This window comes from Oncorhynchus nerka, linkage group LG26 (assembly GCF_034236695.1).
Source record: "Oncorhynchus nerka isolate Pitt River linkage group LG26, Oner_Uvic_2.0, whole genome shotgun sequence".
Lineage (NCBI taxonomy): Eukaryota > Metazoa > Chordata > Actinopteri > Salmoniformes > Salmonidae > Oncorhynchus > Oncorhynchus nerka.
This window is the reverse complement of record NC_088421.1, coordinates 23,803,156-23,816,468: the sequence shown is the minus strand read 5'-3', so window position 1 is coordinate 23,816,468 and position 13,313 is coordinate 23,803,156. Positions and strand designations below refer to the sequence as shown.

Here is a 13,313-nt window from a genome sequence, read left to right as displayed (position 1 = left end):
TTGGGCCTCCTGTGTGGCACAGTGGTTAACGATGTTGTACTGCAGCGCCAGCTGTGCCACCAGAGACTCTGGGTTCGCGCCCAGGCTCTGTCGTAACCGGCCGCGACCGGGAGGTCCGTGGGGCAACGCACAATTGGCCTAGTGTCGTCCGGGTTAGGGAGGGTTTGGCCGGTAGGGATATCCTTGTCTCATTGCACACCAGCTACTCCTGTGGCGGGCCGGGCACAGTGCACGCGAACCAAGGTTGCCAGGTGCATGGTGTTTCCTCTGACACATTGGTGCGGCTGGCTTCCACGTTGGATGTGCGCTGTGTTAAGAAGCAGTGCGGCTTGGTTAGGTTGTGTATCGGAGGACGCATGACTTTCAATCTTCGTCTCTCCCGAGTCCATATGGGAGTTGTAGCGATGAGACAAGATAGTAGCTACTAACAATTGGATACCATGAAAAAGGGGTAAAATTCAACAACAAACGCAACAGTGTTTTTTTTACCTTTATACCTTTACCTTTAAGAACAAATTCTTATTTGAACACAGTTAAGAACAAATTCTTATTTACAATGATGGCCTACCTCCTGCGGGGACGGGGGCTGGGATTAAAAATATAAAATAAAAATATGGGACAAAACACACATCACAACACTATTTATTTTTATACATTTTATTTAACTTGGTAAGTCAGTTAAGAACAAATTCTTATTTACAATGACGGCCTACACCGGCCAAACCCGGACAATGCTGGGCCAATTGTGCACCGCCCTAATGGGACTCCCAATCACGGCCGGTTGTGGTACAGCCTGGATTCAAACCAGGGTGTCTGTAGTGATGCCTCAAGCACTGCAATTCAGTGCCTTAGACCACTGCACCACTCGGGAGCCACTACATAAAGAGAGACCTAAAGACCTTTTCATGTTGTGTTGCTACAGCATGGTAGCAACACAACATGAAAACAACATGGTAGCAACACAACATGGCAGCAGCACAACATGGAGCAGCTCAAAACATGGTAGAAACATTATTGGGCACAGACAACAGCACAAAGGGCAAGAAGGTAGAGACAACAATACATCACGCAAAGCAGCCACAACTGTCAGTAAGAGTGTCCATGATTGAGTCTTTGAATGAAGAGATGGAGATAAAACGGCCCAGTTTAAGTGTTTGTTGCAGCTTGTTCCAGTCGCTAGCTGCAGGGAACTGAAAAGACAAGCGACCTATGGATGTGTGTGCTTTGGGGACCTTTAACAGAATGTTCCTGGCAGAACGGGTGTTGTATGTGGAGGATTTATTTACATCCCTGTTAGTGGGCATTTCTCCTTTGCCAAGATAATCCATCCTCCTGACAGGTGTGGCATATCAAGAAGCTGATTAAACAGCATGATCATTGCACAGGTGCACCTTGTACAGGGGACAATAAAAGGCCACTCTAAAATGTGCAGTTTTGTCACTCAACACAATACCACCGATGTCCAACCGGGCCTCACAACTGCAGACCCTGTGTAACCATGCCAGCCCAGGACCTCTACATCCGGCTTCTTCACCAGCGGGATCACCTGAGACCAGCCACCCAGACTGCTGATGAAACTGTGGGTTTGCACAACCGAAGACATTCTGCAAAAACTGTCAGAAACTGTCTCAGGGAAGCTCATTTGCCTGCTTGTCATCCTAACCAGGGTCTTGACCTGACTGCAGTTCAGCATCGTAACTGACTTCAGTGGTAAATGCTCACCTTCGATGGCCACTAGCACACTGGAGAAGTGTGCTCTTCACGGATGAATCCCGGTTTCAACTATACCGGGCAGATGGCAGACGTGTGTGGGCAAGCAGGTTGCTGATGTCAACGTTGTGAACAGAGTGCATGGTGGCCGTGGGGTTATGCTATGGGCAGGCATAAGCTACGGACAATGAACACAATTGCATTTTATCGATGGATTGAATGCACAGAGATACTGTGATGAGATCCTGAGGCCCATTGTCGTGCCGTTCATCCGCCGCCATCATCTCATGTTTCAGCATGATAATGCACAGCCCCATGTTGCAAGGATCTGTACACAATACCTGGAAGCTGAAAATGCCCCATTTATTCCATAGCCTGTTGACATGAGTCCCACCGAAGGTGGCTCCTCTTCCTGTTCGAGCGGCGCTCGGCGGTCGTCGTCACCGGTCTACTAGATGCCACCGATCCCTTTTCCCTTTTCTGTTGGTTTTGTTTTATTGGTTACACCTGTTTCTTGTTTAGGTTTTAGTTGGGCTATTTAAGCCGGTATGCACGCCTGCTCTTTGTGCGGGCTTATTTTTCCTCTGTTCATGTTTGTGGTTGTGCGATTTCCTTTGTTTTCCTCTTGACTGGTTGGGCCCTGGATTTGGGCCGGTCTTATATTTGCGCCTGGTGTTTTGGCGTGACCATTTTCCCTGCGCCGGAATAAAACATTGTTCTTTACCCTCTGCTTCCTGCACCTGACTCCGCACCCACTATGCATAGAGTGCGTGACACCTGTATACACACCAGACATGTCACCCACTGAGCAGGTTTGGGATGCTCTGGATCGCCGTGTACTACAGCATGTCCATATCCCTCCAATATCCAGCAACTTTGCAAAGCCATTGAAGAGGAGTGGAACAGCGTTCCACAGGACACAATCAACAACCTGATCAACTCTATGTGAAGGAGATGTGTCGCGCTGCATGAGTCAAATGGTGTTCACACCAGATAGTGACTGGTTTTCTGATCCACTTCCCTAACCTTTTTTTTAAGGTAGATGCATATCAGTATTCCTAGTCATGTGAAATCCATAGATTAGGGTCTAATGAATTTAATTCAAATGACAGATTTTCTTATATGAACTGTAACTCAGTAAAATCTTTGAAATTGTTGCATTATAGGTTTGTATTTTATTTGATTCCACGAGACTAACAGTGCTTTAAATGTTTTCTTTTACCTGAAATGTTCTTGATCAAACATACAGTTGAAGTCGGAAGCTTACATACACTTAGGTTGGAGTCATTAATTAAAATACGTTTTTAAACCACTCCACAAATTTCTTGTTAACAAACTATAGTTTTGGCAAGTCGGTTAGGACATCTACTTTGTGCATGACACAAGTCATGTTTCCAAAACCTGTTTACAGACAGATTATTTCACTTATAATTCACTGTATCACAATACCAGTGGGTCAGAAGTTTACATACACTAAGTTGACTGTGCCTTTAAACAGCTTGGAAAATTCCAGAAAATGATGTCATAGCTTTAGAAGCTTCTGATAGGCTAATTTACATCATTTGAGTCAATTGGATGTGTACCTGTGGATGTATTTCAAGGCCTACCTTCAAACTCAGTGCCTCTTTGCTTGACATCATGGGAAAATCAAAAGAAATCAGCCAAGACCTCAGCAAAAAAATTGTAGACCTCCACAAGTCAGGAAGGAGACGCGTTCTGTCTCCTGGAGACGTACTTTGGTGCAAAAAGTGCAAATCATCCTATATCTACAGTAAAACGAGTCCTATATTAACATAACCTGAAAGGCCGCTCAGCAAGCAGAAGCCACTGCTCCAAAACCGCCATAAAAAAAGCTACGGTTTGCAACTGCACATGGGGACAAAGATCGTACTTTTTGGAGAAATAGAACTGCTTGGCCATAATGACCATCGTTATGTTTGGAGGAAAAAGGGAGAGGCTTGCAAGCTGAAGAACACCATCCCAACCGAGAAGCATCGGGGTGGCAGCATCATGTTGTGGGGGTGTTTTGCTGCAGGAGGGACTGGTGCACTTCACTAAATAGATGTCATCATGAATAAGTAAAATTATGTGGATATATTGAAGCAACATCTCAAGACATCAGTCAGGAAGTTAAAGCTTGGTCACAAATGTGTCTTCCAAATGGACAATGACCCCAAGCAAACTTCCAAAGTTGTGGCAAAATGGCTTGAGGACAACAAAGTCAAGGTATTGGAGTGGACATCACAAAGCCCTGACCTCAATCCTATAGAAAATATGTGGTGTCGTGTCTTTGGCATCATTAAACTGAAGATGAATCTTTATCAAAGATTCTCTGTAATTAGTATTACGTGATTAAACGTATTAATCATGTAACTGTAATTAACTAGGAAGTCCAGGCACCAAGGAAAATATTCAGATTACAAAGTTATAATTTTCCTAATATAACTTTCAGATATTTTAATATCTGATCACTTAGTCTTCTGATTAATGACTAATTTTTTACCTCACATTAGTCTCATTCCAAACGTCTTAAATTGTTATCTGCACGAACCCAGTCTTCACTATGAGTCATCCATATATCAATTGTCTTAAATTGTTTATTTACTAAGTAATTAATTAATCACAGAAATGCACACAAACAAACAAAGTACATATGGTTACAAGGAAATGATAGGGGAATGTGCCCTAGTGGGCTAAACCCGGCATGGCGGCTTGGTGGACAAAAGACTGAGGGGCGCGAAAGATAAAAGTCACTACAAAGTTGATAATTATAACAATTGAAATGCTAATCCTTTGCACATGAACGCTCACTCATTCGGTAATAATTGCAATCAGTATATTTATTTACGCTCAGTGTGTCACGTGATCTCTATTGGAATCGTCTTTCTTTCTGTTGGAAGTTCATCCGCCCGTCTTTCGTGGTTAGAATGGATACTTCAGAGTCCCATTCAGAAATGTTGTATTTGGATAGATGTTTCGGCGGTTGTCGTTCTTCGCTTTCAATGATGCCGAATTCCTAGCTGCAGACTAGTAATTAATATCAAATACTTGTTCTTATTCTGTCGGTATCGATAGTCTAAGAGTTTAACCACGTGGAATGGTTAAAAGATTCAGCAATCTACTTAAACCTTATTTCCCTCTGTGATAGAGGTACTGGTCTGGTATCAAACCTTGGCCCTCTCGTTATCGAGGTAAGCTGGTCTGAAGTGGGAAAACCCAGGTGGGTTTTATTCGGAACATAGAAAAGGGCCTGTCCCAGGACGCCAGACCATAACTGTGCTCATGGGCGGTCCTCTGATTTAGTTCAACTCCAAAGGGAATTGGAGTTTCCTTCATTAAACAGTCTAAAATCACATTACATAATTTCACAAAAAGTTTCATCTTTATTCATTCATTTTATCATAATGGAGACTCTTGTATAAACATGGTTAGGGTAATGTGGCTGTATTGTCACTCATGAGTTTCACAAAACTGTACCAAACGGACCAGTTCGTAACTGGATTCTTCACCGATCTTTTATACCTTCTCCAGAACCTGAATATTGTTTGGTTGTCAACTTCTGTGAGCTGGATGAAATTCCTTTGTTCTCTCTATGAAAACTCACTCTCTCTCTATACTGTCTGGCCATGAGGCAGGATTCTCCTCCAGGAATTTACGACCTGAGGTCGCAGCAGCCTGGATGTAGGAAAGACAGAGAGCGGGGGATGTTGCAGAGGGAGGGGGAATAGTGCTCGCTGTACCCAAAGAGGGCAATGTCATGACAGTGGGCAGAACTGAAAAAGTGTGTGCGAGCAAGGAGGCCTACAAACCTGACTCAGTTACACCATCTCTGTCAGGAGGAATGAGCCAAAATTCACCCAACTTATTGTGAGAAGCTTGTGGAAGGCTACCTGAGACGTTTGACCCAAGTCAAACAATTTAAAGGCAATGCTACCAAATACTAATTGAGTGTATGTAAACTTCTGACCCACTGGGAATGTGATGAAAGAAATAAAAGCTGAAATAAATCATTCTCTCTACTATTATTCTGACATTTCACATTCTTAAAATAAAGTGGTGATCCTAACTGACCTAAGATGGAATTTTTACTAGGATTAAATGTCAGGAATTGTGGAAAACTGAGTTTAAATGTATTTGGCTAAGGTGTATATACATTTCCGACCTCAACTGTACCAGGAGTCATGTAGAGCTATCTAAGCATCAAAGCATTAAGATGGGTTGTTTACATGTACTAAACAAAGGGAAACACTCGCCTTTGTAATTCATAATGTGCTATGAAAGTAGCCAGGTAGATCTTCGGTGAAGGTTTTGCTTATATAACAGGATTAAGTTGAAATTGTTCTGAGGGATATAATAGAATATCCACAGGCAGCTCATTATCTCACCTTTAAAACAATGAGTGAATGTTCACTTCCTCCCTGTCACCTACTTCAATTGGCTCAGCTATTTCCAGCATCCCACCACTACCAAATATGTTCCAAAGTATTCCCACGCATAGAGAGTCTACAGAACATTGCTCTTTCCATGACATGAACTGACCAGGTGAATCCAGGTGAAAGCTATGATCCCTTATTGAAGTCACCTGTTAAATCCACTTCATTCAGTGTAGATGAAGGGGAGGAGACCGGTTAAAGAATGATTTTTAAGACTTGAGACAATTGAGACATGGATTGTGTATGTGGACCTTTCAGAGGGTGAATGGGCAAGACAAAATATTTAAGTGCCTTAGAACGGGGTATGGTAGTAGCTGCCAGGCGGACCGGTTTGAGTGTGTCAAGAAATACAGCTCTGCTGGGTTTTTCATGCTCAACAGTTTCCCGTGTGTATCAAGAATGGTCCACCACCCAAAGGACATCCAGCCAACTTGACACAACTGTGGGAAGCATTGGAGTCAACGTGGGCCAGCAACCCTGTGGAACGCTTTCGACATCTTGTAGAGTCCATGCCCTGACGAATTGAGGCTGTTCCGAGGGCAAAAGTGGGTGCAACTCAATATTAGGAAGGTGTTCCTAATGCTCTGTACACTCAGTGTATGTGATCGTATAGAGCCTCATAGTAATTGAGTTAACATTGATACACACACTCTCATGACTCCATCCTGACTCCCATCTGAAGCGTTGGATACTGTATGAGAGTATAGATTAGCCACGGCCTTCATTTGTAACCATGAAAGAGAAATCCTTAACTTTGATTTCTCTCTCATCTTTTCACAGACAAGCCAGGACAAATTTCTCCACCTCTTTCTCTCTCTATAACGCTCCATCCCTTTCTCGCTCCATGTTCTTTCTCCCCATTCCCTCATGCTGCTATATCTTTCTCCTTCTGTCCTCCCTCTGTTTTCCCTTTCTCTGTCTCTTCGATTTGATTCTGATTCCCCATTGAGTTGTTTAGACTCTGATTCCTCATTGAGTTGTTCAGATTCTGATTCCCTATTGAGTTGTTTAGATTCTGAATCTCCATTGAGTTGTTTAGATTCTGATTCCCCATTGAGTTGTTTAGATTCTGATTCCCCATTGAGTTGTTTAGATTCTGATTCCCCATTGAGTTGTTTAGATTCTGAATCTCCATTGAGTTGTTTAGATTCTGAATCTCCATTGAGTTGTTTACATTCTGATTCCCCATTGAGTTGTTTAGATTCTGATTCCCCATTAAGTTGTTTAGATTCTGAATCTCCTTTGAGTTGTTTACATTCTGATTCCCTATTGAGTTGTTTAGATTCTGATTCTCCATTGAATTGTTTAGATTCTGATTCTCCATTGAGTTATTTAGATTTTCCCTTCAGAATGCCGCCAAACTTCATTGGATTCACAGCTAATGAACTTGAATCATTACCTTTGGTGTTCAGAGGATCCTCGGCAGTAATACCCCTCTCCCTGCTCTCTTTCTCTCTCTCTCTCTCTCTCTCTCTCTGTATCCTCTCTCCCTCTAACAACCTGCCATCATCATCTCAGATATCCACCATGTTAGAAAAAAGAGGAGAGTGGAACTTCAAACAGAACCTAACACATGTTGTAGTTCTAAGGGCCCTTCTCTCTCTGCTCTGTCGTATTAATTCAGCACTCTCAGGCTTCTCAACAGACTCGTGGTGCTGTGAGGCCTCCCGAACACAACATGAGCTTGTTTTTTCAACAACAGGTCAGACAGCGGGTATGATCCACACTGGAGTGGAAAATACTCCTCCGATGCCTTTTTAGTGTTTCTTGGTGATAATACACATTGACTTGTGTGTGTGTGTGTGGAAACTTGACCATGAAACACCCCTGTTTACATGAATGTCCAAATGAACAATGTTACTCATCAAATGCAACATGGAACAGCAGGCGTATTTCTAGAAGGAGGACAGTGTAGTGTCAAACTTGCTGCCTGATCAAACACAAGTGGCTGGATCAGATAGGCTACAGCATGGCAGATTGGCTGGGTAGTGTGGTGGGGGTCCGCAGCTGTGGTGTATGGCAATTGGCAAACCCTCTGGCTGTGTGGGAGGTGTGTGAAGGATGGCGGGAGGGAGGGAGGGAGGTGTGTGAGGGGTGGAGGGAGGGAGGTGTGTGAGGGGTGGAGGGAGGGAGGTGTGTGAGAGGTGGAGGGAGGGAGGTGTGTGAGGTGTGGAGGGAGGGAGGTGTGTGAGAGGGAGGTGTGTGAGGGGTGGCGGGAGGGAGGTGTGTGAGGGGTGGCGGAGAGAGGGAATGTAATGTGATGGAATAGCAGAAACAAGGTTGACCCCGGGCTATGTGGGAGATGTGAACCCTGGCAGCAGGGACCCACACAAGATTAGATGTGACTGTTCTTATTTGATTTCATACACACATTCGTGGACACATACACACTATCTCGGTCTTTCTCTCTCTCTCACACACACTCTCAGCCCGTTTTCTTCCTCTGCAACGACTGATTCTCTTATTCCCCTCTACTCCGTGATTTCTCATTTCAGCCGGAGATGGAATCACAGCTGACACGCCCTGAGAGGAAGGCAAATGAAATACCATAGTCATTTATTTCGGAAGTCCCACCCAAATACATTACCTGTGGAAACGATGGTGATAAGAATGATGATGGCGGTACTGATGATGATTATTTCAATCACACTTTCTATCTGTCCATCTCATTCAGATCAAATCTGGTGATGGTGATTTGTTGTGTTCGTGATGGACTGTACAGTAAACTCACATAGCAGTGTGTGTTGATGCTCATATAATCCATGCCCTCCGTTCTCTCCCATCTAAATTAGTATTTCAAAAAGAATATACATTTTCCTCATAATGTACATGACACCACCATGATTACTCATCCATCCAACACGCACCCATCTACATTGACGGGCCGCAGTGGAGAGGGTCAAAAGCTTCAAGTTCCTCAGCGTGCACATCACTGAGGACCTGAAATGATCCCTCCACAGCGACAGTGTGGTGCAACAGCACCTCTTCAACCAGGTCGCAATTGTAAATGAGAACTTGTTCTCAACTTGCCTACCTGGTTAAATAAAGGTGAAATAAAAAATAAAAAATAAAACTCAGGAGGCTAAAGAAATTCAACTTGGCCCTTAAGACCCTTACAGACTTCTACAGATGCACCATCGAGAGTATTCTGTTGGACTGTATCACCTCCTGGTACGGCAACTGCACCGCCCACAACCACAGGGCTCTCCAGAGGGTGGTGCGGTCACACTGTCTGACCTCCATGACACCTACAACACCCGGTGTCACAGGAAGGCCAAGAAGATCATCAAGGACCTCAGCACCCCGAACCATGGCCTGTTCACTCCGCTACAATCTAGAAGGCGGAGGCAGTACAGGTGCATCAAAGCTGGCACAAGAGACTGAAAAACAGCTTCTATCGCCAGGCCATCAGACTGTTAAACAGTCATCACTAGCCAACCTCCACCCAGTACCCTGCCCTGAACCTTAGACACAGTCACTAGTCCGCCACCACCCGGCACTCTGCCCTGAACCTCAGAAAATGCTCCCCAATGTACATAGTCATTGAACATTGGTCACTTTAATAATGTTTACATACTGTTTTACCCAATTCATATGTATATACTGTATTCTAGTCAAGGCTCATCCTATATAACACCTATTCTATTCTATTCATATACTGTCCGTACTGTCTATTAGAGGTCGACCGATTAATCGGAATGGACGATTAATTAGGGCCGATTTCAAGTTTTCATAACAATTGGAAATCGGTCTTTTTGGATGCCGATTTTGCCGATTTCTTTTTTTTTTAATATATAACTTTATTTAACGAGGCAAGTCAGTTAAGAACACATTCTTATTTTCAATGACGGCCTAGGAACGGTGGGTTAACTGCCTTGTTCAGGGGCAGAACAACAGATTTTTACCTTGTCAGCTCAGGGATTCAATCTTGCATCCTTAAGGTTAACTAGTCCAACGCTCTAACCACCTGCCTCACGAGGAGCCTGCCTGTTACGCGAATGCAGTAAGAAGCAAAGGTAAGTTGCTAGCTAGCATTAAACTTATCTTATAAAAAACAATCAATCATAATCACTAGTTATGTGTGCGATATTACTAGTTTATCTAGCGTGTCCTGCGTTGCATATAATCAATGCTGTGCGCATTCGCGAAAAAGGACTGTCGTTGCTCCAACGTGTACCTAACCATAAACATCAATACCTTTCTTAAAATAATGCACAGAAGTATATATTTTTAAAACTGCATATTTTGTTAAAATATATCCAGGTTAGCAGGCAATATTAACCAGGTGAAATTGTGTCACTTCTCTTGCGTTCATTGCACGCAGAGTCAGGGTATATGCAACAGTTTCGGCCGCCTGGCTCATTGCGAACTAATTTGCCAGAATTTTACGTAATTATGACATAACATTGAAGGTTGTGCAATGTAACAGCAATATTTAGATAAAATACGGAACGGTTCCGTATTTCACTGAAAGAATAAACGTTTTGTTTTCGAAATGAGAGTTTCCGGATTCGACCATATTAATGACCTAGGGCTTGTATTTCTGTGTGTTATGTTATAATTAAGTCTATGATTTGATAGAGCAGTCTGACTGAGCGATGGTAGGCACCAGCAGGCTCGTAAGCATTCATTCAAACAGCACTTTCATGCGTTTTGCCAGCAGCTCTTCGCAATGCTTCAAGCATTGCGCTGTTTATGACTTCAAGCCTATCAACTCCTGAGATTAGGCTGGTGTAACCAATGTGAAATGGTTAGCTAGTTAGCGGGGTGTGCGCTAATAGCGTTTCAAACGTCACTCGCTCTGAGACTTGGAGTAGTTGTTCCCCATGCTCTGCATTGGTTACGCTGCTTTGAGGGTGGCTGTTGTCGATGTGTTCCTGGTTCGAGTCCAGGTAGGAGCGAGGAGAGGGATGGAAGCTATACTGTTACACTGGCAATACTAAAGTGCCTATAAGAACATCCAATAGTCAAAGGTTAATGAAATACAAATTGTATAGAGAGAAATAGTCCTATAATTCCTATAATAACTACAACCTAAAACTTCTTACCTGTGAATATTGAAGACTCATGTTAAAAGGAACCACCAGCTTTCATATGTTCTCATGTTCTGAGCAAGGAACTTAAACATTAGCTTTCTAACATGGCTGTCAAGCATATGATGATGGCTAGAAGACCGGTGACGTCGAACGCCGAGCACCGCCCGAACAAGGAGAGGCAACGACTTCGGCAGAAGTCGTGACAATGGCACATATTGCACTTTTACTTTCTTCTCCAACACTTTGTTTTTGCATTATTTAAACCAAATTGAACATGTTTTATTATTTATTTGAGACTACATTTATTTTATTGATGTATTATATTAAGTTAAAATAAGTGTTCATTCAGTATAGTTGTAATTGTCATTATTACTAATACATTTTTTTTTCTTCAATTTTTTTAAAATCGGCCGATTAATCGATATCTGCTTTTTTTTGGTCCTCCAATAATCGATATCGGCATTGAAAAATCATAATCGGTCGACCTCTACTGTCTATACACACCAATTATAAATATATATATGACCCCTGCTTATATATTTATATAGACAGTATGGATATTAATTTTATTTAATTGTATTCACTTTTTGTATTATGTGTGTATTGTTATTGTATTGCTAGATATTACTGTACTGTTGGAGCTAGAAACAGAAGTATTTCGCTGCACCTGCAAATCTGTCTGCGCAACCAATAATTGTTGATGTGGTTACTACATTATTTCACAGGTAGAGTAGAATAAGAAAAAGTGAACCGTCATATGTCTCCACCCAGAACAGACACAAGACATGCTGCTTTGGTGATTCAGTACTGGGACTTGCTTCCTGTCCTACAAGGCAGCCACACACACACAGAGCAGCTGTTTGGTTTCCTGTTCCACACATTACCCCGTCCCCATCCCAGACGTCACGGTGCGTTTCCTTTCTGAGTGCAGGTAGCTGTGTGATGGATGGCTGCTGGGTGATGCCGTGGTGGGCTTTGTGTTCTCTGTCACTTTAAAGAAGCTGGTCAACCCTGGGTGCCGTGCTCCCTCTGCTCAGTCTTTCACTGCTTTCACTGTTCCAGTCCAGCAGCCTGATTGAAGCTGCTGCCTGTCAAACATGGAGGAGGATGGATGGCTTGATTGAATGCACAGCAACATGGCTGCCGGATGAGAAGACTGCGGAGAGAAAGTTATTGATTTGAATAAAGCCTATTTTCCTCCAAACTCTCGGCGTGTTTGTGTGAATGTGTGTGTGTGTGTGTGCCCGTGCATGTGTGAGTGTGTTAGCACGTCTGCCTGTGTTGAATTTGTGTGCGTGTCTGGATGATGTGTGTCTGGAAGAGGGTCTCTGTGCTTTAGAGAATGTCTGCCTGCCCGTGTCCTTGTAAGTGTCACTGTGTGTGTGCGTTGTGGCAGCCCAGGGGAGTCAGAGGTGAAACTCACAAAGTAAGACAGAGGGAGACCAATTTGTGGTGCTTTAAACAAGGTAGTTCTTTCATAAGAGTGGGGGGAAATGGGGAGGGGAGAAATACAACTGAAAAGCCTCAGGTAACTGGTGGGCCACTATGTCCGTCATGGCGGCTCCTCGGACCGCCTGTGTCAATGGACAAAACAAAATAGAGAGAGAGCGATGAGCCCGGGGTTTCAATCCTTTCTACTTGTGCCGGGTGGTGTGCTACCCGGGATTAGGTAATCACTTTGGGGCAGAGAACAGAAAGAGAGAGAGAAAGATGAGTCAAACATTGCCTAGTATGTTTGTCATTGAATCAAGGTGCTTATCATACTCACTCCGGCTCTTCTGAGGACTAGGCGTACCCTCTCTCTGTCTGCCCAAGTGACTGCACCTCTACTTATACTCATTTGGGATAACGAGGGACAGGTGGGACCAATTCTAGGTGCCAAATGGTTGCCTGGACTGGGTAATATTGGTGTTGAATCATCAGCCTCAGTTGGTGCCTGTAGAGCTGTCCATGGTGCTGGCTTGACCTCAATAGCCCTCTGGAGCTGACCAAGGTCCTGCTCCTGCCTTTGAAGCTCCCTGATGGCCCCCGGGTTGCCACAGTGTGTGTGTGCGCTTGTGCATGTGTGTGACTGGCTGGGTAACAGCTCTTTCATGTGTATAGTTAAGAGACAGCCAGTGGAATTTCAACTCCT

At 43.6% G+C, this 13,313-nt stretch overlaps 1 protein-coding gene across 1 annotated transcript in view; it reads right to left on the bottom strand.

The window, feature by feature from the left end:
- Window positions 1-13,313, bottom strand: part of asic2 (acid-sensing (proton-gated) ion channel 2) — a 330,594-nt gene that overhangs the window by 63,238 nt on the left and 254,043 nt on the right. The window lies entirely within an intron of this gene.